This window comes from Eptatretus burgeri, chromosome 9, assembly GCF_056783735.1.
Source record: "Eptatretus burgeri isolate ZD-2024b chromosome 9, Ebu_testis_v1, whole genome shotgun sequence".
NCBI lineage: Eukaryota > Metazoa > Chordata > Myxini > Myxiniformes > Myxinidae > Eptatretus > Eptatretus burgeri.
Window position 1 is genome coordinate 41832465 of NC_140969.1, and position 26829 is coordinate 41859293.

Sequence of the window (26829 nt, forward strand, 5' to 3'; positions counted from 1 at the left end):
CAGACTGAGCTCCAGACGAAACTCCGACCATCTGAATGATTTATAACCTCAGCTCTGCCCATCTTCGCACTTTAATTACAAAAGTCATCACGTGAAGAACAGTTGTGCAAAAACAGCTATTTCTCCAAGGGAGGATTTGAATCATGTTAATAAAATCATTCTAAAGACAATTAAAGTCTCCACCTCAAAATTAATGAAGTAAATTTTTATCATATAAAAACCTCCAACGTTCACACAAGAACATTAACTGCTAATATAGAGTGCGAGCTTGGAGCTAGGTGCCTTTTCCAGAATCATGGAGTTATGAAATTGGTCTCTGGTAGATATTATGTGTACCATCAATGCAGACTCACAAAGTGTACAATCAATGCACACACTCACCATCATCACCATTCACTAAGGTAGATCTTCGTAACTTGAGCAAGCGGCCAGTTGTTCCGGGGAAGTTTCTTGTGCCGAAGGAGAATTACGTCTCCCTCTGAGATTTCAGGGGGTTGTCTCATTCCACTTTTGGCAAAATTGTATGCTCTGGAGTTACTCCTTTCACCATTCGAGCCAGAACTGATCAGCAAGATACTGAGCACGTTGCCAGTGCCGTCATCCATCCAAGTCTTCCTTAATGAAGTCACCAGGAGGTGTTTCCAGGGTCAGGAACATGGCAGGAGTGAGAGCCTGAGGATCATTGGCATTTGAAGAGATCGTTGTGATGGGTCGAGAGTTTAAGACAGCACATGTTTCAGCCATAAAGATGGTCAGTACATTGTGAGTAAGCTAATGTTTCCCCAACTGGATGAACGTAGAATCAAGAATATGCCGAATGGTTTGAATTTGTCACACCCACTCTTCTCCAAAGGGAGATGTCTTGGGTGGGTTAAAAACCCATGTACAACCCTTTGCTGACAAGTATCTTGCTGTATGTTCTTGGATCAGCTCGCCTTGGGCTCCAAAGAAATTTGTTCTCCAGTAACACCTCAGTTGTGCGACTGGCCCACAAAGGGAAGCAAATCTCCATAGTGCTGAGATGAAAGCTGAGGTGTCCGTGGCATCAATAACCTCAATTTGCATGGCCCTGGTGCACAGGCAAGAGAAGATCACAGCCCATCCTTTGCAGTCTATTGTCCCACGCCATGTCTTTCTGGTTACGAATACATCCATTCAAACATTGGTAAAGGGGGATGTTGCTTCGACTCTGTCCTCAAGTGCGTCATGAGTTCTAAGGATCCAAGAGCCTCCAGCACATAAATTAACTGCCACAGTTGTGTGTCATTCTGGGTGTTGTGCTTCCTGATGAAAGTGTTCAATGATCAGCTGGGGGATGTGACTCTTTTGGAAGGAGTACCAGATGATGACCTCCAAGATCAAGGTCGGCTCGTCAAAGTCTATCTCCAACTCAGATAATCTCGTCTTTGTTAAGGAATGGACTCAGTTTGTAGAGCAGGCCTCTCTTCATAGTGCTGTGCAGGGTCTGGTCAATATTTTGATCTGCTTCGAGGCTGGCTATTTTTTGTCGTGATACCGACAATTTATCGTGACTGGTAGTCATGGTTCCAAATTCATCGGTGTAGATGTAGCCAAGACATGAAGGTGGGAATTGAGACTTCAGTGTGTTCTCCCCTTTTCTGTCATCCGATAATTATTTTGGCTAAATGGGTATAACTCAGGGTCATTATGGAGTATGGCCTTTTCTCTTAAGAATCTGGCAAGTATGGTGAATGGTGGGTAGCTGCCATTTGTCATCTTGTATTTTGAGGCACGTTTCCTCCAATCGTTGTGGATATGAGTTGGCTTTTCAAGAATCGGGTGTAGAATGTGAGTAGTTGAGGATGTTGAGGCCAGGTAAATGATCCAAATTGTGCAACTGTATCTGTTCACAGTTCCACAAATTCCAGAAGCCTGTAAATTTTCGTCCACTTTGAACTTTGTGAAACCCATGAGTTTTCAATTACTTGAGTGGTAATCCTTGCAGTATTCCCAAATCTCCGTTCCAGCTCCTTCCAAGATTTTTGGGATGTGACTTCAGGATCGGAACTGTAGATGTGTCAAAATCGGTCGATGAACTGTCTCAGTTCGCCTTTGGTGTATTTCGCAAGAAAGGTGAGTCTCTGTGTCGTGGGGTTCTGAGCCTGGTCGACCATGGCCTGGAAGGAACAGCACCGGGTTTGGAATATCATTGGACCGCCATCATAGACATCTGGTTTGTGTGTTGGCTGGTACTAGTGAGCAAGTGTGTCAGTAATCTCTCTTGTTATATCAACGGGTGAAAACTCTCGTTCAGCCTTTGGCTTGTCTGGTATCATTATGGGAGAAGATGGTCACTTCTTGAATGTACCATTCATATGAGTCAGAATTGTTGTCTGCTGCTCCTTGACTGCTTCAAGGGGTGGGGTGGAAACTCGGAGTTGGCAAGTTGGTGAATGTTGAACAGCAGTGTCGGTCATGCGTCAAAACTGTGCTACAATAATATTAGCTGACTATTGGGGTGAGGTCCAGAGGACATACCCCCTTTCTTCTTGATCGGCCTGAAAAAATGTGTCGGAGCATGCTTTCTCCACAGCTGCTACTTGTCGGACTCGGAATATCCACAAGTCACCTTCTGCATTTGCTTGTTTCGCTTTCAACTCGGCCTCAGCTCTTACTTCAACCGCATTCAGCTTGGCCTTGCATTTGGTGACAATTTCTTCGTCGGCTGCATTCTGAGCAGCAGCTTTGGCAGAGGCTTCAGCCTGGACCCGGGCACTGAAAGGTGAAGAAAATGGCCTTGAAGATCGTGATAACTTATGGCTCCCTGTGGAGAGGCCTGATCATCTAGACTCTAGAGGCAATTGATGGGGTTTCTAGAGCCATGTAGTCCATTTTATCCAATGTCTGAACTATAACCCCATTGACATAGTCACTGGTATCATGATAGGTCTTCTCAGTGTGAAAGACATCTTTTCGATCTTTGCTGGTCTGCACTTAAGCATACAGGTCTTGTAATTTGGACCAGGTTTCTGAGTATGCTCGGAGCGCCGAAAAAGCATTGGTGGGACCATTTGGATTAGGTTTTCATTGTTAGTGGCATCTTCAGGACTATTGAGGGTTTGGTTCATTTTCCTCCATTGGTGATCAAGTTTTCTCTCCATCGTCTATGTTGTTGTACACGTCCTTTGCTGTGGGACGTCTTTCCCTTTGCGGGTGGCCTGCCAGGTCCGTTGTACATGGAGTGCGTTCATTCGGCTGTGCGAGCAAGGTGCTGCTGTCGGGTCTGGCTGATACAGTGCAAGAGGTGCTATCTTTGGGTTTGGCCAATGCAGCACAAGAGGAGCCGTCATCAGCTCAGGCTGAACATGCATGCGAGGTGTCTGACATGGAGATCTTTCCTTCTTTAACTGATAAATCAATCCTCATGCAGCAGGCCCCTCAAATCAGAGTCGATCACTCTGCAACCGCAGTCGATCCATTCCAGACATTGGGACCATACTCTGTACAGAGTGTCGGTGCTGCCGAAGCAGTTTCCTGGGCTATTGGGCACAATCCTGGATGGGTCGGCACTCCGACACAGGATACTCTAATGGCTCAATCATCCCAGCAAGCTGGGAGTCATTTTGCCGACCTCGGAAGGATGACAGGCAGAGTCAAGCCCACCTGGTATTAATTCAATGGAAGAGCGGCATTTGAACTCAGGGTCCGAGGATCCCAAGCCCACCACCATAACCATTCAGCCAACACCAAGCAGAAGTCAATCACTGTGCTGGTTTCACTTAAAGCGTAGCTCAGAGAAACCGACAGCACGAGATTCACGAGTGCGTATCAACCGTTATACCAATAAATGTAAATGTCACGTGCAGGCACAGAGATGGGGTCTTGTAAGTTGTAACTGCTTCCTTTAATACATCGGTGACTGCAAAGACAAAACAAATGAATCACTGATTGTTTGCACGCCCGGTGTTGGCTTAATGGTTAGGGTTGTCGGTTTGGGATCCGAGGATTCTGAGTTGAAATCCCACTCTCCATTGAATTAATACCAGGTGGGGTTGACTCAGCCCGTCATCCTTCCGAGGTCAGCAAAATGAGTAGCATATTGCTGGAATGATTGAGCCATTCGAGTATCCTGCATCGGTGTGGCTAATTGTCTGGAGACCTGTCCAGGATTTTGCCCAATAACCCAAGAGACTGCTTTGGCAGCACTGACGCTCTATCCAGAGTATGATCCCAATGGAATGGGATGGATGTTTTCTTTGCTGCAATCACAATCAAGAACAGAAAAAAAAGAACAATTCACATTGCAAAAGAATGGCAAACGTTACATCATCAGAACCGTTATGAACGCCAAAATGCAGAGATCACCCACCGACCAGATTATGATCAAACAGAGACAATCATGTACTCTTACGTACTCAATTGACTGATTCTGTGAAGGGTGAAAACAAGAAAGGACAACGACTATAGAGCAGCAAAAATCCTCACAATGACAGCACCAGGTGTCTCCTAAAATCAACCACCACATAAAATCTGGCTGTATGTCAGATATCACAGCACCATGGCACAGACCGAGATCCAGCCGAAACTCTGCCTAACTGGGTAATTTTCAACCTTAACTCCAGCCACCTTTTCACTTTGATTAAGAAAGTCATCCAAAACAGCCATGCAAAATGGCAGGTATCCAAAGGAGCTTTTGAATCATGCAAATATGTAAAATCATTCCGAAGACCATATTACATTCTCAGCTGGTGTAAATTTACCTCCACCACCAAAGGTAAAGTTGGTTATGTTTTCACCCCTTTCTTTCTGTTTGTTACTTGGCAAATTTTTTTTAAAATTTGACAAGCATGTTCATCACCTCTGTTTGTTTGTGTGTTTGTGTGTGTGTGTGTGTGTGTGTTTGTTTGTCTGTCCGCTCGCCTACAGGCCAACCCGCTCAACCGATCGTTCTGAAATTTTCAGAGATTAATATCACCGACCCTGTGACGGTCCCGCGTTGAAGTTTCGTAAAATTATTGAAATTTCATCCGATTGACTTGAAATTTAAACAGGATTTGCATATCAGGTCATTGAATTCAACCACCTATTACTTTTGAAGTTATCTTCGGTCAAAAGGTTAACATAGGCCATAAGGTCAACCCAAATTGGGCCGAATTTTTTAATTGTTTCGAAAATTGTCAATTTTCATCCGATTGACTTGAAATTTGAAGATCATTTGCATATCAGGTCGCTGATTTCAACCACCTATTAATTTTGAGATCAACGTAGACCAAAAGGCCAAAATGGTCAAAAATTTTCTAAAATCCTCAATTTTCATCCGATTGACTTGAAATTTGAACAGGATATGCACATCGGATCAATGAAATCAACCACCTATTAATTTTTCGGTAAACATAGGCCAAAAGGTCAAATTTTCTAAAATCCTCAATTTTCATCCAAATTAACTTGAAATTTGAAAAGCATTTTCATGTCAGGTCACTGAATTCAACTACCAATTAATTTTAAGGTCAAAAGGTCAAGACAGGCCTGATTTCTAAAATTGATAGGGCCAAAAACTAAACATATCACTATATCTCAAAAAAGTTGTGGACGAGTTATGACAAAACAAGGTGGATGGGTTGAATAGATGACAAGAACAAGCAAATTGGATTTTGGTTCGGATCCACCCCAATTGTGGGATATAAAACGTAAACTCTTCCACCTGGTAGAGGTATGAGCTCTACTGAGTGCCATTCTACTTTGTGCTGTTTTGCCAAGTTGTCACTCTGAGTGATTTTTCCTTTGTTTGTTTGTGTGCAGGATATCTCAAAAAGTTGTGGACCGATTTGGATGAAACTTGGTGCGCAAGTTGGGTGTGTGACAAGAAGGAGTTAAATGAATTTTGGTGGAGATCCGAATCCGGACCGAGATACAATAATTATTTAATTTTGAAAGTGATTCTTCACCCTTGAGAGATCGGGCCAAAAAACGATACAAGGCATGATCTTTCAAAAATGTATTGTGCCCGATATGTTCTCATGGATAAGGCGTTACGTGGCAGAGGTATGCGCTCTACCGAGTGCCCTTCTAATTTTTAATGTTTCGGTAAAACATTTTAAAATTAAACTGAACAATTTTAATTCTTCTATTCCAGTAATTGTTTTAAAGAACAAAAACAAATACATTCAATATTGCATAAGATATCCCACAAACCACTGCATTTTAAAGATGGCAGCACCCAGTAATAAAGGTCGGTCTTGTGTCTGTGCGAAACTTACCACATGGTACTAAATATAAAAAATAAAAACTCTTCTTTAATGAGCCAGACGAAGGGATGAGGCTCACTGTCTTTATTTCTGCATTCACCCATGATCGTCATATCCAACAACAACAACAACACCAACAACTCATAACATCTTCCTGCTCAATATTCAAAAGCTCACATTCATGGCCAAAACTAGTAACCATTACGAGTATCCCCCCACACAACCCCCATGGCCCAATTAGTGAAAACAACTAAAACACAAAGAAAAACAATTGCAACAAAGGAACCTCGTGGAGTAGTAATTAACTCGGCAACTCAAACTTTCACGAGACTCAAACTTTCCACAACATAATCACTGAGATGCATGGGTAGTCTTTCAGCATGAGAAGAGCGACAACTAGGTGGTGTGACTACTTGTGTAGAGACTGGTTCAGGCTGAAAAGCTGAGCATGTTTGTTCAGCTGGATCTTGTGACTGACGTATTGTTGTGGCGTGATTCGCCAACTGGTCTTCCGCTGGAAGTAGGGTAATAGTTGGAGTAGGTCAATGGTCTTCTGGAGGTGCTTGCGATAGCGGCAGTGAACTTGGCTGTCTTGCATCATCACGTGATATGAACCGGGTGAATGGTGCATAGTGATGACAACTCCTGGCTTCCAGACCTTTTCTTGCTTGATGCGGATGCTTTCACCTGGAGTAAGCGGTGGGAGCTCTTTGGAGTTCCAGTCATAAAACGTCTTCGCCATTTGCTAATGCTGTACCAACAGCTGATGTGCATCTGCCGGGATATGCGGTTGCAAGAGTCACACTGTCGTATCAAAAGCTGAGCTGGGAGTAAGGTAGTCCTGCTATGGAAGTGTTCCTGTCCATCAGCAAGGTCAAATTGAAATCCTCACCAGATTCTAGACTCCAGAGCCTTCCTGAGCCCTTGTTTGACAGTCCGTATGATACGTTCGGCCTGTCCATTCGATTTGGCATATGTGGGACTTTATGTGGTAATGTGAAATCCCCAAATTTGAGCGAATCTGTTTAATTCTGCACTTGTGAATGACATGTCAGCTATCAGCTCTGGCGAACGTTGGCTTGAGTGCATCAATGGCATGCTTTGCAGAAAGTCCAGGGACCCTGGACTTTAATTTTTATTTCACCACTCGCTCAGAAGTACTTTTTGGTATTTTGAGAAATAGTCGACTGCTACAAGGAAATGTTTCCCTGTAAATTGGAAAAGGTCAGCTCCGACTTTCTGCTCGGGTCATTGGGGAACTTCCTGGGACATTCGTGGTTCTTTTCAGTTGGCTAGTCTGAACTTTGCACCCACTGAACATTTGGCAACAAGTTGCTCAATGTCACTGCTCATTCCATTCGAGAAGACGATTGACGGGCTCCAGCTTTGCTTTTTTCTTGTGCAAATGGCCTTCATGGATCGTACTGAGCACGTTGTGGCCTTGTGCTGCAGGGATTATTATGTGGTCCCCAGGAAAGAGCAGACCATGGGCAAGGTGCAGTTCATGTCTGGTGTCCCACTATGGTTTGATGATGGGTGACAAGTTGGCTTTGTGGGAAGGCTATCCATTTGCGATAAATCCAGCTATAAGCTGAAGAAAGTTATCGTATGAGGTTGTAGAACCTAGGGTTTCTAGTCTGCATTGGCTTACTGGCGACTGGGATATCAACTGGTGTACTCTCATCTCCATGTCTTCGAATAAAACGCTGGCAGTTGGCACAATGCCAGGAGGAGCTTGAGAGAGGGTCAGGAATACACAGTAGCTTGCTAGGCACATACTTGAGTTCCAAGTCATAACGAAGAAGATGAAGCAACATAATTTGTCATCTGGGTGACGCTGTGTGAAGTGGCTTTCTTCCGACAGTCACCAATGGCTTGTGGTCTGTTTGCACCTCTGTCTTGGAACTTCTCTACCGTGAAAACCACACTAAGCAGTTCCTTTTCTTTCTGAGCATAGTTTTGCTTTGCCATTGATAGCGAACATGAAGCATTTCTTAAAATACATAGTTTTGTCAAAAAATGGTGGTTAGAGACTAAATTAATCTGACTTTTCCTTAAAAGGGGGATTCTGCTCCGGCACCTCAAAATTTGCACTCTACCGATGGTGGTCTCCATTTAAGCAATGCTATCGAGGTACACCGATACTCGAACAAATGGTGGCCGGGCCATCGTTTTCAGTTTTACTCGATCCTCTTGTTAAGGTGCTGTCACACCTTGACGATTTAGCCAGCGTATGCCGACTTATGAAAAATTTGTCTAAAACGACGGCACACGTCGAATACGTTATGGGTAAGTTTTGTATACGTTAAGAGCATGCTGAAGAACACTGCCATACGTCGTAGTACGCTGGCTTTCATCGTTGTACTTTGTGGTTGTCCTCAAATTTTAGCATGCTTGAAATTTTACGACGTATGCCAGCGTATGACTCACACGTTCCGCTACGCTGGCCATAAGTTGTAGGCACGTTATGCGATCGTTGACACACGTCGACACACGTTACTTGTAAGTTACTCATAAGTCGAAACACGTCGAGGTAATGTTTAGCTTACCCAAAATTTATTTCTAACCTACGAGTCACATGTGCTGTTACGTCACGTCCGATTGCCTCTTCAGTTTGCTCATGTCTTATTCTTAGTTCCTCCTCTGTGAATATTTTCTATTTGAGGATATTGTCACGTCGACGTCGAACCTTAAAAGCAAATGTCCGAACATATTTTAAAATTCGTGATTGACTTAAAAAAAAAAACAAACAAAAAAACAACAACAACAACTTCAGATATTTCGTCACGTTCCTTCACGGAGCCAAGGAGAAAAAAAAAGAAAATGTGCCTTGATGGAGAAAATAAGTTTCGGGTATGCTAAACATTACCTCGAAGTGTGTCAACGATCGCATATCGTGCCTACAACTTATTCCCAGCGTAGCAGAATGTGTGAGCCATACGGCGAGTACGTCGCAAAATTTTCAGCATGCTTGAAATTTCACGACGTACGAGACGTACCACGAAATATGACAGCGTACTTCATCGTTTTTCAGCATGCTCTGAACGTATACACAACTTACCCATACCATATTCGACGTGTGCCAGCTTGGTTCGGCTAAATCGTCAAGGTGTGACTGCGTGGTTGACACTTTCAATTTTCAGGCGGTTATTATTTGAATTGTTGTGCGGCAGGTTTTTAACAGGCTACGCCACGAGTTCTTCAGCGATACGTGCAGCGCGCTATGCCTAAGTTAAACTATCGTTGGGCATAAGTTGTGAACGCCGACAACAGGCTAAGCAGTCGTTGGTATAAGTTATCTATAAGACAACGAAACGTTCTGTGCCCGTTACTAATATGTTATGCATACGACCAACACGTTATGAAAACGACCAAAACTTAAAAAAAAAAACATCAAAATTTCAGCGTACGCCAACGTTTTACATACATTTTTATACGTTGCCATTGCTGGCTAAAACGTCAAGGTGTGACAGCGCTTTTACAACTTCCCCAAGCAAATTTATTGTGTTTGCAGCAGCTACAGAAAGTCGATGTAAAGGCCCGGTCACACCTTGATGTTTTAGCCAACGTATGCTGATTTTTGAATTTTTTTTCTAAAACGCTGGCACACGTTGAATATATTATGGGTAAGTTTTGATGACATTGAGAGCACACTGAAAAACACTGCCATACGTCGTTGTACGCTGGCTTTAAACGTTGGACTTTTCGGTTGTCCTCAAATTTTTGCATGCTTGAAATTTCACGACGTATGCCGGCGTATGACTCACACGTTCCGCTACGCTGGCCACAAGTTTTATGCACGGTCTGCGATCGTTGACAGACGTCAACACATGCTACTTGTAAGTTAATCATAAGTTGAGACACGCCGAGGTAATGTTTAGCGTACGCGAAACTTATTTCTAACCTATGATTAACATGATGTTGGCACGTTACGCGATCGTTGCCACACGTCGACAGACGTTACTTTTAAGTTACTCATAGGCTGAAAGACGTCGGTATAATGGATCGTCCTTGCGTCAGCGTCCACGGCCAGGACACTTATTTGCAGCATTCTTCAAACTTTTCTTCGGCATGACGAGGATGTTCACACTTCGATGTCTAGCTTGGCTATGATTCCAATTGTCCATCGGCAGCGTCTATTTAAAATAGTTGAGTTTGAGCGTTTTAACACGTTCAGAAGAAACGCTTCAAATTTCCAAACCCCAGCGTCAAAAAACAAAGGCGAGTGACAGCAATTTAAATCGTCCATTGTAAACAATGAAAATAGCTGAGTGGTACCGTTTAAAAGTCGTTGAGTGTAAAAAAATCCAATTGTTGAGCGCAAGCGTCTACTTTCAATAGTGGAGATGCAGCCATTTAAATCGTTGAGTTTATCATTTAAATCGTTAAATCGTTAAACGCAAGGATGATCCATCATAACCCACACCCTCCCCCTCACACTCACCTACTACTGCCAACATGAACAAACTACTACTAATACTAATACTGATACTGATACTGATACTAATACTGCTGACATGGACATCGACTCAAAAAGGAACTCGAAAACACTGTTGGGTTCCCCTTTTATGAACACCATTTTTATATACCAATTCCCAAAACCGCTGGGAACACGTCTTTATATGGCAGTTGTAAGTTAGAAACACATTCATTTTTTTTTTTGTCGACCGGATGACGTCATTGGAATACGTCTACATACGTCGATGTGTGTTGGGACTACGTACAGAATTGGTTCAAAGCACGTCAAACATAAGTTAGAAATAAGTTTCGCGTAAAAAAGACATTACCGCGACGTGTTTCGACTTATGAGTAGCTTATAAGTAGCGTTTGTGGACGTGTGTAAGCGTCCACATATCGTGTGTAAAACTTATCCCCATCGCATGCGGAACGTGTGTCATACGGCAAGTACGTCGTAAAATTTTGAACATGTTTAAAATTTCTTGACGTACTCTACTTACTACGACGTATGATAGCGTACTTTAGCGTTGTACTCACGTATACCAAACTTACTCATACCGTATTTGACGTGCCCCCAACGTTTTAGACACATTTTTCTTAGGTCGGCATACGCTGGCAAGATCGCCAAGGTGTGACCGCGATGTTGACACTTCCATTTCTACAGCAGTTATGATTCGAATCGTTGTGCGTCAGCCTTTTAATAGGCGACGTCACGACATCATCGGCGATCCGTGCAACGCGCTATGCCGAAGTTAGACTATCGTTGGGCATAGGTTGTGTAGGCCAACAACAGGTTCAGCATTCGTTGGTATAAGTTATCTATAACACAACAAAACGTTCTGTGTCCATTACTAATATGTTATGCATACGACCAACTCGTTATGAATACGTCCGAATCTTAAAAAAAAACATCAAAAGTTCAACGTCAGCCAGCGTTTTACATACATTTTAATACGTTGCCATCGCTGGCTAAAACGTCAAGGTGTGACCGGGCCTTTACACCTCGGCTTTCAATATTAATTCACAACTTTCTTCCAGATATACCACAACGGGTGAAATATAATAACATGGTATCACGTGTCAGAGTTTTGAGTCTTGGGGAACCACAAATGTTGTGTTGTGTCCCCAATTTTTTTTTTTTTGTATACAGGTGGCTGCTGCAGTTCAATTTCTCATTGAAGTATAATCAAATATGCTGATGATACAATAATTAGTGGGTTCTTACTTAATGATAACCATGAATATGTGAACGAAGTTCAGAAGTTTATCAACTGGTGTGACGATCATTATTTAGTTCATAATGTCAATAAGACAAAGGAAATTATTTTTGATTTTCGACATTTAGCAGGTGACTATGACCCTTTGATCATTCACGACCTTGATGTTGAACAAGTTCTTGAGCATAGGTATTTAGGTACAATGGTTGAGAACAAATTGAAATGGAGCAGGAATTCCCAAGTGCTGGCCAAAAAAGCACAACAAAGATTGTACTATGAAAAAAAAAACTGACTTTCATGTCGATAAACAGCCGTTTGATTATATTTTATCAGTCCTTGATTCAAATTATTCTTTCTTTCAATTTAATAAGTGCATTGGAAATTTGTTAAAAGAAAATGTAAAGAAACTGGATAAGACCCATGAAAATTGCCCAGCACATGATAAGAACAGATCTTCCATCAGTTTGTACCTTGAACGAGAAGCTCACTGTGTTGAACGTCCACAAAATAATACAAGACCCATTTCACCGTTTTTGTTTTACCGTAATCATTCAGGCATTCACGTTTGAGTTCCACTTTTCTCTCGTTGTTGCTTTAGACCAGGGGTTCTTAACCTTTTGATGATTCCAGACCCCCCAATGGGTTGCCCAACATGGTCCCATACCCCCTTCGCTTGACTGTCAAAATCATCATCATCACCAGTCCTATTAGTTGACAGTATGAATTCCAAAGATGTCAATAGCTTGAATTTATTTTAGATATGGATAGCTAGGAATAGAACATGAAAGGCAATCATAAGCATTTATCATATATATTTACAAAAAATAAAAATAAAAAATAACTGAGAAATTACAAATATACAAACATTGATTAACAGTGAATATTGAATAACAGTGCTAGTTATAATCTAACATTCTAACCAACTATAAATTAATAAATCAAATATATACAAACATTTAGAGATCGAGTCCCATACCCCCAGCACTTAGTTCCCATACCCCCGGTTAAGACCCCTGCTTTAGACGATCTTTTATACCAAATTCAATTCACACATTTAAATGTGAGTGTGGAAAGGGTGGAATACACCCCTACCCCTTTCTTTGGATTGAATTTGTATTTTATTGTATTGAATTGCTCGTGGAAGGAAAATTTTCATGTTTTTAAGTGGACAGCAACAAATAATATCCGAATGCAGTTTAAGGAAGAGGGAAAGAAAGTTTAAAAAATGGGGAGTCAAAAGGAGGAGACCCCTGCCAAACTTATCTATGGACCTGACCACTGTGCATTTTTGGTAGGAGGGTTGCATGTTTGTGGATCTTGAAGAATTAGGATGAACAATAGAAGTAACAATAAAAGTGTGAAATAAACATTTAAATATAATACGAGCAGAGTACCCATAGCAGAGTCTTTTAACAAACATTTTCTCTGACGAACCCTAACCCTCTGGGTGGATAGAGTTTACCATTGCTTACCAAAAAAAATAGTCTGTATATTGCAATAAGATTATTTGGATGTTTGTGTGGTGTGTGTTTAAAGGGGTCTAATGGATCTGCGGGTCTAAAGGATCTAAGCTGTCTCAAGGATGTAAATGCCCAAAGGGTCTAATTGGTCTAAGAGGTTGAAGGATTCCATCCAAATGGTCTATAGGGGTCTAGGAGGGATTTAAGAGTTCTAAGGGTCCAAAGGGTACATCCCAATCACAGTTAGGGTCAAACAGATTTAAAGGGTTCCATCCATTGGGACCATATTCTGTGTAGAGCGTTTGTGCTGCCTAAGCAGGCTCCTTGGTTATTGGACACAATCCTGGATGCGTCAACACTCCGACACAGTACACCAGCATGCTGGCACTCATTTTGCCAAGCTCAGAAGGATGACAGGCAGAGTCAACCCCACCTGGCAGTAATTCAACAGCCGAGTGGGGTTTGAACTCAGGATCATAGGATCCTAAACCCACCACCATAACCATTAAGCCAACACCAGACATGTTTAATGGGTTGATGGGGTCTTAAGGAGTCTGAAAGTGTAGAGGGGTCAAAAGGATGTAAATTCTTAAAAGCATCTAAAGAGTCTTTAAGGGTCTAAAGGGCCCAAAGGGATCTAAGCAGTCTCAGGTTTCAAAAGTACATCCGCTTCAATATAACGTACTTAATAGACGTAGTCACGGTGCAACTGACGTTCAAACAGTACGTAATTAAGAGACATAAGTATTGTATACAGTGTAACCTTTTCCACAGACAGACACACTAACAGACTTTGATGGAATTTTATAGCATAGGTTATGAGTTCACATAACAAGGGTATTTGCATGTCTGTCAATCTTGAACAGTTAGGATGAAAAGTGGAAGCAACAATTAAAGTATGAAATGCACATTTCAATAAAATTAGGAGGACACATAGCAGGGTATGCCTCTGAACATTTCATTGATTGTAGTATTGTTTTAAATCACACTATGGTGGCCATTTATCCCAACATCATGAAGCACCTCTCTCAATCACCTGTTTCTCCTGACCAGCATCAAGGCGAGCGGCTTGCAAAGCAGTTAATACAGAACGGCTGGCTTAGCAAGCGATAGCAAGCTGCTTCCCAACGGAAGACACAACTGATGTTTCACTTGCCGTGCGATTCATCAATGGGTGTGCCATCCCTCGGACAGACATTAAGCCAGAGCACCCATCAGCCAACACTAGTTCTTTTGGTTTGTTATGACAGAAAAAAAAAACCTTTGCTCCATTAAGCCTGTGTTGTATCCGAATTTACAGCAATACCTTTGATTGTGAGTTGTTCTCACAAATTCATACTTGGGCAATTTCAAGGGCCTGAGCAAGTTTGTGGATCATAAACGAAACATCACCTGAGGCTATGCCCATTATTTCTTAATTGCAAATTAGTGGAGCCATGTTTAATTTTATATGTTGATTAACTGTGCCTTTTCACAGCGCGTGCGCTGTATACAATTGCACAGAGTTTGAAATGTCCCCGGTGTCTACCACGTCTCTGGTGTCCCCTGTCCCCCCCCCCCCACGTGCCTCAAGACAGCCAATGACGGCCGTTCCGGTGGATGCAGTGCATAACCTAGATGGAAATAGCGAGAATTGACGGAAATACCCGAGCATTTCAATGGAAATTTGTGAAACTAATGTGTTATATATGTGAAAAATTTAATTTATTGCTTGACGGGAAAAAACCAAGAAACGCTCCCCTCTCATGTACGAACGAACGAAACACATCATTTCCGCCCACCATCGCATTTCGCGCAGAATGACGTCATTTCCGCCCACCATCGCTTTTCGCGCCGATCGCCGAATGCTGAAAGCTAAGTTCTTCTTATGCTATCATTCTTTTGCGGCCTCCTGCCACGCTGTATCGAACGATTTCATTCCTTCTGTTATATATAAAGGTGCTTATCACAATAATAACAAGATTTTTACATTTCAAATATTAAGTACGCTTTTTAATTGTTTTTCAACTGAAAAAGCATAAATTGCATATTTTAACATTAGTGCACTCATTTGCTTCACCACATGCGCTGTATTGAAGGATTTCACTTGTTTTAGTTAAAATTATACGTATAAACTAGCAAATACAACCTGTTACTTCGCTGACGGGAATTACATGACCATCGAGGGTTAAACATGACGATCACCACCGTGCCTCAACACAAAGCGCCATTTACTGTGTATTTTGTATTTTACGGCGATGGCTCCACAGGGGCAGCAAAGGTTTCATTGGATTGAACTGTGTCCTCCTGAACCAGATAGTACGGACAACCGCCTGATGTACAACACAATGACTGGGAGATCGCAGGTACAAGAGGGCAGAATGCAGTCATTGTTGCTGTGTTTGCTTATAATCTTGCTTTTTCTGTTGAGAAGTTTCAGTTGCTCTGGATTTTTGTTATTCCTTGTTTTTTGTCATCTTTGTGTCCTTCTGCCTTTTTTCTTCTTGTATCTTCTTTCTCCTCTTTCTGCCTTATTTCATCTCTTTCTGCCTCTCTTCTCCAGCAATGTTTCTTATTCTTCAGCACTGAAGATTTCACATCACAGTGTTTGACATTGTTTTTTGGGGGTTTTTTTAATCCTTGTAGAGCTTCAGTACAGACATTGTTGCATGTTTCTCCATGTTGAGCCAAGATGAAAATATTTTTGCCATTGCCAACTCTGGAATAACCAACGTGGAGTTGGTCATGAGAAAAACATGGGCTTTGCAGGTTGAGGCCAACGACTTTGAGCGATTGTCCTTGTGCCTTGTTGATGCTCATGGCAAAACTGAGGCAGACAGGAAACTGGAGCCTTTGAAATTAAAATGGTAAGTCAGATGGGATGATTGGAATGCATGGAATGAAGACATCCTGTCCTGTTGCAGGTTGGTGCCTCCATACTTGCCAGATTTAAGGGTAACTTGAAGACTCGTGAGCTGTTCTTCCTCCTGTCAACAGTGTGGCAGCAATGCTTCATGATGCCACTGCAAGGGCAATCATGTTTCTTTGCCAGATATTTGCCAAAAGAAGACCGACGAGAAAAGTTTTGCCAGTTCAAACGGCAGCATCCAGAAAGAAAGTGCCACCACTCCCATTGAAAACTGCTTGTGTAATCTTATTGAAGGCTTCTCTTTGGTCTGGAACCAGACATGGCTCATTCTCCTGTATGTATTCAGCAAGCTGTTCCATGTTCTAGTTTGTCTCTCTGAAAATTTCATTTGTGAGCTCATTGTCATTGCGTCGGTGAGGGTCAGGAAGGCCAAAGTTTTGAGGTCAGAGCCACCCAAAGTCTTGATCTTGTCTTCAATGATAAAGAGAGCTTGATTGAAGATGGCATCACTGTTGTCCAGTTCCAGGTTAGGATTTTGCACTTGTGCGTGATGCAAAATGTCCTCTGCCAGATTCTCCTTGTGGTTGTCCCATAGTTGTTGAGGATTTGACATGGCACATGTCTGCAACATGATGGTAAATAGGTTTTGCAGCATCCATGGTGATCGAGTTGCAGCTGCCTCCTCCAATGTTCTGTTCCAGTGTGTATTATCCTCCAGGAGTCCTCTGAGCTGGCAAGCCTGTTTGTAAGTTTCACAGATTGGGGCATCCACTGTTCGCAAGTCCTCAAAAGATGTTGGACCTTTGATCTCATGCAGAAGCAGTCTGAGGTAAAAGCATTCAAAATTATTAGGATGGACAGTGTGCACACTGCCAAATGCATCATTGGCTTTGATGTCTGGCTCGTCTGGTACAGTTTGTCCTGCTCTGTGGCGAGCCCACTTCTTGCTGCCAACATTACATGTGTTGTACTTGGATATGTGATGATACAACAGTGTCTTAGAAAATTCATCATCCTGGCAGAGATTGAAGAAAGCAGTGAGAGTTGTGTTTTGTGGGACTTGGGCGTGCTCACGTACTCACGCAATTCACAAGGTGCACACTAAGATGAACCACAGTGTGATGTCGCTCATGAATTGGGAAGTCCACAATCCTCCAGATGGCTTCATTGCTGCTGCAATGTATCTTCCCATTTCATATTGCTGAACCTCATCATGCACAGTCCCATCCATTGTCAGGCCAAACACAGTCATGTCAGATCCTTTGTTGACATACTTGCACACATATTGATGGATTTCACAGAGCACCAGTACTCACCATTGATGTGTGCATTGAATAGCCGTGTGAGGAGTGGACAATATGGAACAATCCACCTGTTGTCAACATCAACCTCACAACCACGAACTCTGATGGTTGTTGTGAATCCACCATCTTCTGGTTTTCTCCAACGATACAGTGTGTATCCATCTTGTCCAGTCTTTGTCTCTTTCAGAAGATATCGTGGGAACCTTTTTCTGCATTTGTTATGTTTCATGCATGGTGAGTTTGGATTGATGCTTCCACAGGGACTATGCACCATCTGTGTTTTGACATTGCTGAACAGAAGTGGATAAATTACTGGGTCTGGAAGTTCAGCAACGATGAAGTCATCCACTCTGTGCACATGAAGTTCATCTTGAAGTCAAGTCAGAATGTGGGCATGTGGCAAGACACACTTTTACCACTCAATTGTGTACATGTAGCACTTAATGCCTCCAAAAATCTTTCCCTTGGTGATGACATTCATCAATGCTTTCATTTTTTGTCGGAAAACTTGCCAGCAAATCATGGCAATGCTGTGGTTTTTGGCCTGGCATCAGTTCATTAGCCACTTCCTCAAACGCTGGATTGCAGGCGAAGGTGATGAAGATATCAGGACGGCCATAGTTCTGCACATATGTCATGGCATCCTGAGTGTGCTCATGCATGTAGCAGGGACTACCTGTGAAACTGGAAGGCAAGATGACCAATTGGCCAACATTGGCAGCATTTCCATCATTGTTCATGGCATCCCGAGGTGAACACAGTTTTCGACTCGGAGTTTCTTTTGGTTCTTTCGAATGAATCTCAGCCTTTCTGCCTCAATTTTGGCATACATGTCCACAACAAATTTGTGGAAGAGATCTATGCAATGTAAGATGTTATTGAAATTACCAGCTCTCAGCATAATCCTGTAGGAATAAAAGTCCATGGCAGAAACGTTCTTTTCTCTTGGCAGTCCTGCTGCTGGGTCTGTTTGTTGCAGTTTAATATCATATCCATTATCACCCTGCCAGAAAATTAGTGGATACTGAAGTGCATCATATGATGGGTGTGTCTCAGCAATTCTCTGGAGGGAGTTGTTTCTGAGTTGCAGCACAATGTCTCGATCACCATGTTGTTCACCAGCTAGGATGACAGCCACTTCTGATGTGGAGGGTGCATGGAAGCGCCGCTCATGTTCCCTAGCTGGAGTTTTATCTGAATGAATGACAATTTTGTACTCAGGTGTCATCTTCTCCATGGCACACTTGAGACTCCGAACATCGTGGTTTTTTTTTTTTCCTTGTGGAGCATATCTTGCAACTGCAACACCACTTCCAACTTGGTTTGAATGACATTGTTATAATGCTGTTCAGCCTGCTTTGTGTTGTCACCAATGAAGTAGATCTGCAGGAATTTTGGCTCTTCATTTGGTCGTCGCTGTGGACTGCCAATCTGATGATAAATCTGTCCCTGCACTTTACATGTGGGCATGTAGCCAGATTCTCTGATCTCTTTTGTGGTGCCGAAAGGTGTCGTGTTAAAGCATGATTTGTGTCTTCTGATGTTTCTTTCGAAATGAATTGCATTTGGAGTATTGACTGTCAACAATGCACGAAAAGGTTCGGGAAGAGCATTAATTTGGGTCAGCCGAACCTTGCCACTATTGCAGCATATCCCTGGAGCTTCTGTCCATTTCATCGCATCACAGTGACTGCAAGTAATTTACATTGAGCCAATAGCAACTATTGGATCAGAAGTATAATCCAAGGCTGAATTGTTGGCGAATGCAGACTTTTCTTTTACCCTCCAGGACTGTTTCCTGGATGTAGCCATTGTTGTTATGTTTGGCTCTTGTCTTCTTTCTTGCTCTTGAGGCGTTTCAGTCACTCGAGGTGCAGCCATTCCTGTTGCATTTGCCTGTTGTCGTCTTTCTTGCTCTTGAAGAGTTAAGGCTGCTCTGAATGCAACTTTTGTTGCGGTATTTTCCTTTCGTCTTCTTTCTTCCTGTTGAGGAGTTTCAGCTGATCTGGATGCAGCCATTCCTGTTGCATTTAACCATCGTCTTCTTTCTTGCTCTTCAGGAGTTAAGGTTGCTATGGATGCAGCCATTGCAACTGCGTTTGCTTCTCATCTTGCTTCTTACTGTTGAAGAGTTTAGGCTACTCAAGATGCAGCTTTTGCAAGTCATTTTTTGTGAAGTTCGCTTCTTGTACATTTCCTTCTTTTGGTAGGAGCCATCTTCCTGCAAAATAAAGGAGGGAGATGGAAGAAGGGAAAAGTGATGAAAGGGGGGGGGAGAGAGTACAGATATATATATATATATATATATATATATATATATATATATATATATATATATATATATATATATATATATATATATATTGTTGCGAATTCGTGCCTGCCGGCGTACGGACGGACGTGCCACGTAACTCGAATCGCGGCACGTCGCCCACCGGACGGACAATTCTGTCGTGACCCTCTCAGAACAACGCCGGGAGCTAATTACGGGTGGGGGTTTAACCTCACCACGATCGTGCCAATTGCCCACCCGCGCAGGATAGGGTTGCTCGCCAAATTCGATCTACCTAAGTACCTGCGCGAATGGTCGACCGGGCGATCGTACCACGCCACAGGCCGACCCCGAACACGAACGGCTTAAGCGGTCCGTTACATGCTACAGTGATAACCGAGCGGTGTTATCGTCGGCCTCGACGGTTCCGATTAATTACCGGGATGTTGCACCCACTACGAACCCCTTACGTGAAGCAGGATGGAGAGTCAATAGAGAAAAGACAAAGAGAAACAGGCACAGTTCAACAAGCAAGCATTTTATTTCCCGGCACACGGAAAGCACGTATATACAACCATACAGAATCGAAATGCACATAAAGCAAATTAAATACAACCAACTAACGCGTACACACAGCAACACTTATAGAGTTCTACTTCACAGACGGCGCCAACACACATTTACACCAAAGCAAAAGAAAGAAGACACCCTCACAAACAAGGAGGCAGACAGGCCCGTAGGCCAAATGTGCGCAGGACCTGGAGGAGCGGCCAGGTCCGCGAGACCGGGAGGTCTTACCCGTGTCCTCATGACGCGTTGGCGGGCAAGCCGCAAATGTGGCCGCGCCGCTGTGCCCCGACTCCGTACCCCTTGGCGGGTTTCGTTGGCACCACATTTGGGGTGGGGTGGGGTGGGAACGGGGCCCCCTTTTGCACTATCTCAGCACAGGGGAAAGGGGGAATTGTTTATGCCCTGGGGGAGGGGAGTGGCTGGCTGGCTTGGGTCCCGCGACGAGACGAGCGATCCCCCACACCGCAACCTCGTCGCCGACCGCCGTCCTTCTTGCCTCGGACCTGAGCTCCCTTGCAAGCAGTTCCACCACGCGCACTCAACTCCGCCAACGCAACGCTCCTTGTCCCCAAGAGCAACCTCTCGACGACACTCTCCAAGCAACTCCAAAACCCAACTCTCTCGATTCGCCTTGCGCTCGCCTTTTTATAGGCGGCAGGAGCAGCCAATATGCAAATTTTAGGATCAGAACGCGATTGGAGGCGGGGCCACGCCACCCCCCCCCCCCGGTCAGCCATTGGTCGGGCAAAAATGGGCGTGAACCTCTCCCAATCCTAAAATTTGCATATACGGACTTCACAGACACACAATTGGAGGCAGGGCCAAACCACCCCGCGCTCGCCAATTGGACGGAGGAGAAGTGGGCGTGAAGCGTTTCTGATCCGAATTTTCCCCTCGGAAAGGCCGCCATTCACGCTCGCTGCTCGGTGCGTTCGGCACCAATCAGAACGGGCCCGAGACAGCCCGACGTTCAGTGTTCACAGGTGGTGCGGGAATGGCCGTAGAAGCGATGATGTGGTCTGAATTTGTGAAGGTAAAGGTGAATGTGGTGGAGGGTCTTCTGTCGTGAGGGTTGGCGTTGTGGTTGTTGTCTGCGGGTTGGAGCGTGGTTGCAGTTGGTGATGATGGCTGGCGTGGTGGTTAAGGTGGTTGTTGTGTGATGGCGGTTGAGACGTGGTTGGTTCAAAATAAAGATAGAACAGAAAAATGGCTAACTCAAAGCGTCGCAGCCCGGATGAATCACATAAATTCCCTCTATACAACGGGTTTGGGCTAACTACACATGTACCTATGAAGATATCTCACCTGAGGGTCCTTTATGGTGTAATGCGAATTTCAACAGTCGTAACAATATATATATATATATATATATATATATATATATATATATATATATATATATATATATATATATATATATATATATATATATATATATATATATATATGTCTCGAGAGATGTGTAGAGGGATAGAGAGTGCTGTACTGTATTCGGAGGAGGTGGAGCGCGAATGGGACAGACAGACAGAGAGAGGGGTGAGGAGAAGGGAGGTAGCAGGGGAAAATGTTATGCTTTATGAATAACACTCGCGCGCGCGCGTGCACACACACACACACACACACACACACACACACACACACACACACACACACACACACACACACACACACACACACACACACACACACACACACGACCAATATAGTCAATGAACAGGAATTCCGAACACGAGGTCGGTGGAGGTTTTTTTTTTTTGGTATGTATGAATGTCGAAGTGATGGGTACATGATGTTAAACAAAGTAATGTCGTCTAAAAATGAAGTTGCATCACATTTTCAGGCAGTCATGCACCACCTGAGAGACTACTCGCCATCACGCAGCTCAGTCAATGTGACGTGTACATTATTTATTTTTACCTCCCGAAGATGCCTGGAATGAGAAATGTGTCTGAATTGTGTAGCTATGATGAACAGGAATTTGATAATACGAGTGAGGAAAGTGAAAACAACAACTTTATCATTAATAAATCGTTGCAGCCTGTTCCAAGTTGAGGCATGGTTGAGCAGGCCAAAAAAACATGGCAGCTTCAGACCCCAGCGAGGTTACCCAGGAAACACCTAAAGACCCCAGACAGCGAGGTGGCTGAGGATTGCCTGATGAAGGATATAATTAAATTAGGCCGTTAATTATCTTCAAAGGGGGTGTTTTAATTAACCCAAACACCCAATTTTCATTCTTGCACTTCCTTGGAGTTCCCTTCGTACGCATGCAAAGTTTCAAGCTGCTAAGTTTCATAGTTTTGGAGTTATGGAGGGCACACACGCGCACACACACACACACACACACACACACACACACACACACACACACACACACACACACACACACACACACACACACACACACACACACACACACACACACACACACACACACACACACACAGCCTTTATTAGTGTAGATATCTGTGCAGCATCTGTCACGTGTTGTCACTGAACTACACCTTCAAAGTTTTCTGAAATCTTAACAAACTTCTCTCCCGTGTGTATGTCCTCCGTGTATTTTTTTTTTATTTTTTATTTTTTAAACTTAATTCTTCAACTTAAATTGCGTATAAAAATTTAATTAATCACGAATATTACAATTATATTTGCAAAATAAATGTTTGAATTCTGCTTGGTGTAAATCATGACAACACAGCAACTCACGTACTTATCCTCAGTTAAAACGAGCCTGTCTCTATCACAACGTGTGGTGAGGTGTTTTGAATTGCACAGTGGGAGTTGTTTTGAATGATGTGGTGGTTAGATGTTCTTAATAACATGACGGTTACGTGGCGGTGAGGTGTTTTTAATAAAGTATATATATATATATATATATATATATATATATATATATATATATATGTATATATATATATATATATATATATATATATATATATATATATATATATATATATATATATATATATATATATATATATATATATATATATATCCCTTTGTCGTAAGAGGCGACCAGGGTTGTGTCAGGAAGGGCATCCGGCGTAAAACGTGCCAAATCACGATGCGGATCATGCGGATGATCCGCTGTGGCGACCCCTAACGGGAGCAGCCGAAAGAGGAAGAAGAAGATATATATAAATAAATAAATAAATAAATATATATATATATATATATATATATATATATATATATATATATATATATATAACACACACACACACACACACACACACACACACACACACACACACACACACACACACACACACACACACACACACACACACACACACACTTGAGGTGTAACTCTCCTGAAAAAACGCATTCCAAAAGAAGTACTCCTTACAAAGTGAGCAGCATGCAGCATACAGAATGAGCATATGTTCGTAGTAAGGCATAATATGGCATGCTTTTGAAAGTACACCTTCTTGAGAGTACATCATGAATAGTGAGTGTCCCATATGTATAAATAAAGAATTCAAAATGGTTTGTTGTCATGTTGATGAATATTCCATAAGTAATGTTTTACTTTTTTTTAACTCACGTTTTGTTGATCTAACCATCAAATAAATTGCATGTTTGATCATCATCACTTGTATGATACAGGGTAGCCCGAAAGTTACTTTACCCCTGATAAATTTCTCGCACTTCCCTCCGTCCTTTCCCCTCTGCCCTCGCCCCTCGCCCGCTATGGTATGCAGAAACACTAACTCAGAAGAATGATGGAGCACATACAAATACAATGACAAATTAATTATTGTAAGTACTGTACAATAAAACCTGTACATTAAAAGAGTTCAAGAACAATGCTTCACTGGGAAGGGGTGAAGTGACTTTCAGGCTACACTGTATAGAAAACAAGTCTCCATGAAGGGCAACAAAGACAGAATGCTATACTACGATAAGTCATTCATGCATTGCCATTGGAGTTAAGATGAATGGCTGAGCGGAGCTGGGATTTGAAGTTGGTTTCCTCAAGTGAGCAGGGATCATGCTTAAGTCATTCTCACTATCTTTTTGAACCATTCATTCTGAAACCGAGTTCATTACCGCATGGGCACACAAAAGTAATTTCATAGACCAAACCCTCAAAGCAGAATCGAGTCACATGATCAAACCTTTTTCCAGATTAATATTGTGGAATAAAATCACAAGATTTGAAGAGCTTATGACCCCATTTCTCTGTTTAAGTTTGGTCTCTCAAAAAGAGGTCCCGTTTCTTTATTTTGGTGTTCTTTTCTATACCCTAAGAAGCTGTCCATCAAACTGTCTTTGAAAGCTTAACTTCTGAGCTCAATCCATACAAGCTGTCACTTAATTACCAAATCAGGAGCCGGTTTAACGTCAGTGCCCCGTCAAGGTCATGGACCATCACAGTCAGCCATTGCATTGGTAATTCTGCCTACTCTTCCAACAACCGTCCAAAGGGGGACCGAGACATAACAACGTGCATACCTTGGCTTTCACAACGTGCTGATTACTGGCTGATGATGCAGCAGAGTTTGAATGATGTAAAAGAGCTGGCGCATTGACATGCAAACAGCTTCATGTCTCAGCTGGGGGCGTAGCATGATGCAACGTTGTGCCAGGTTTTTGATTCACTCCCTCCAGTGGCTCACGAGGTTTGGATTGATAATCTTCTACAAGACAGAGATAAGATCTCCTTTCAGGGTCAAATGAGTTGGAAGCTTTTCCTTTTGCTCGGTACTTAGCTGAGGCAAACTCACTATAAACAACTCTATCCTTGTGAAACTGCCAAAATCCAGAACCACTGCTCACCTCACTCACTCAGTCCTCTTTTTTTTTCTCCTACTATGGAACCAACTTCCACACTCTCTTCAATATCATTCTTCCCTCCTGGTCTTCAAGACAGCTATTCACCACCATCTCAGATCATCACCCATCCAAAAATATTACCTTTTCTGCATCCATTAAGCTACCCCCACCCATCACAAACTTTTGCTTCTGTATCCATCTTGTCCACGTCTTGCGTCCTTCCCATACCCCTCATTACCCGCATCCTTTGTTTGTCTGTCTCCATCTATTTTCTCCCTCTGCCCTGCTGTTGGCATTTCCCCCTTCTCCTTCTGCTGTTCCTTTTGTTATGTTGCATCCTGATTCATTCTGTGTTCTGGCTCTTAAGTGAGCCTTGACTATGTTTACAAAAATATGAATTTTAAAGGGCATTGCAGAAAATGCCCTGCCTGGGAAACACTTTAATCAGCAGCCTGAACTTGATTCCTGCCTGACCTGACTATAAACTGTCACACTTGTGCTTCACAGGCAGGGTGTTGCATCACAAAGTGTACCACCCCTTGGATGGATGTTAATCACCAGGGTGTCCTGTCTCGTATCATTAGTTGATGGATGTTAACGCTCACATGCATCTTTCACGAATAGTATGCCATTGTGGGTGAGTGCCTCAAACAAATTCCAACATCTTGTGTGTGAGAGAGACTGAGACTGAGACAGAGAGACAGAGAGACAGAGAGACAGAGAGACAGAGAGACAGAGAGACAGAGAGACAGAGAGACAGAGAGACAGAGAGACAGAGAGACAGAGAGACAGAGAGACAGAGAGACAGAGAGAGAGAGAGAGAGAGAGAGAGAGAGAGAGAGAGAGAGAGAGAGAGAGAGAGAGAGAGAGAGAGAGAGAGAGAGAGAGAGAGAGAGAGAGAGAGAGAGAGAGAGACTGAGACTGACTTTCATCTTCTATTAGAAAAGTGCAAAAGAAAACACAAAATCGAAAATAAAAAAGGGGAGGGGATACACTCACACCAGTATAGAAGCAAAATTGTGAGTACAAACATAGGTACATATAATATATCTGGGTTGTAACTGGGTTTAACTCGCGCATTAACCTGCAAGAAATGCAACAAGTTCACCAATCAAGACTACCATTCCATCAACCAAAATGCACAGTGAATTCGCCACCCACATTTGTTCAAACTCTGGCAACATGCCATCATTTTTATAAAAATAAAACTCAAATTAATTTAAAGAGAAGTTTTGGGTCGCTGATGACTTTGCGTGATTCGAAGGTTGTGTGCACATTAATAATCGTTGGGCAATTATTTTGTTACATTTGAAACTCAAAATATGCTAAAATTAACTTTTAAGTCAAAACTTTTGTCAGTGATCGAAAAACAGTCCGGAAGTTTCCGAAAATGCTATGACGTCACGTTCTCCGAAAACTTCGTGAACATTCGGAAACAGCGTGTGAACAATGGCGAGATGTGAATCAGAGAGTGATTTCAGCGGCCATGAAGTTGAGTGTTTTCATTCCGATATTGCCGAGGACGAGTCGGAGGATGATGGGAATTTATACTCTGGAGTTTCTGGCCCTGAGCCATATAAATTTGAGCCACTTGCAAGTGCCAGAAAACGGCCTATTTCGTGTACAAGTGGCAGGACTGACTGCCTGGCAGTTCACACTGACAGACTCCACCAGACAGATGGTTTGTAGATTTTCATTTTCTTGTTCGA

The 26829-nt window shown here is 42.8% G+C and overlaps 1 long non-coding RNA gene across 1 annotated transcript in view; it reads right to left on the bottom strand.

Moving 5' to 3' along the window:
- Positions 1–26033, bottom strand: part of LOC147020012 (uncharacterized) — a 29583-nt gene extending 3550 nt beyond the window's left edge. Inside the window, exons 1-2 of the long non-coding RNA XR_015061603.1 lie at positions 24800–26033; positions 382–4220 (exon numbers count right to left, since the gene is read on the bottom strand). This is a non-coding gene — a long non-coding RNA (uncharacterized LOC147020012). The remainder of the gene's footprint in view (positions 1–381; positions 4221–24799) is intronic.
- Positions 26034–26829: the final 796 nt, after the last annotated feature.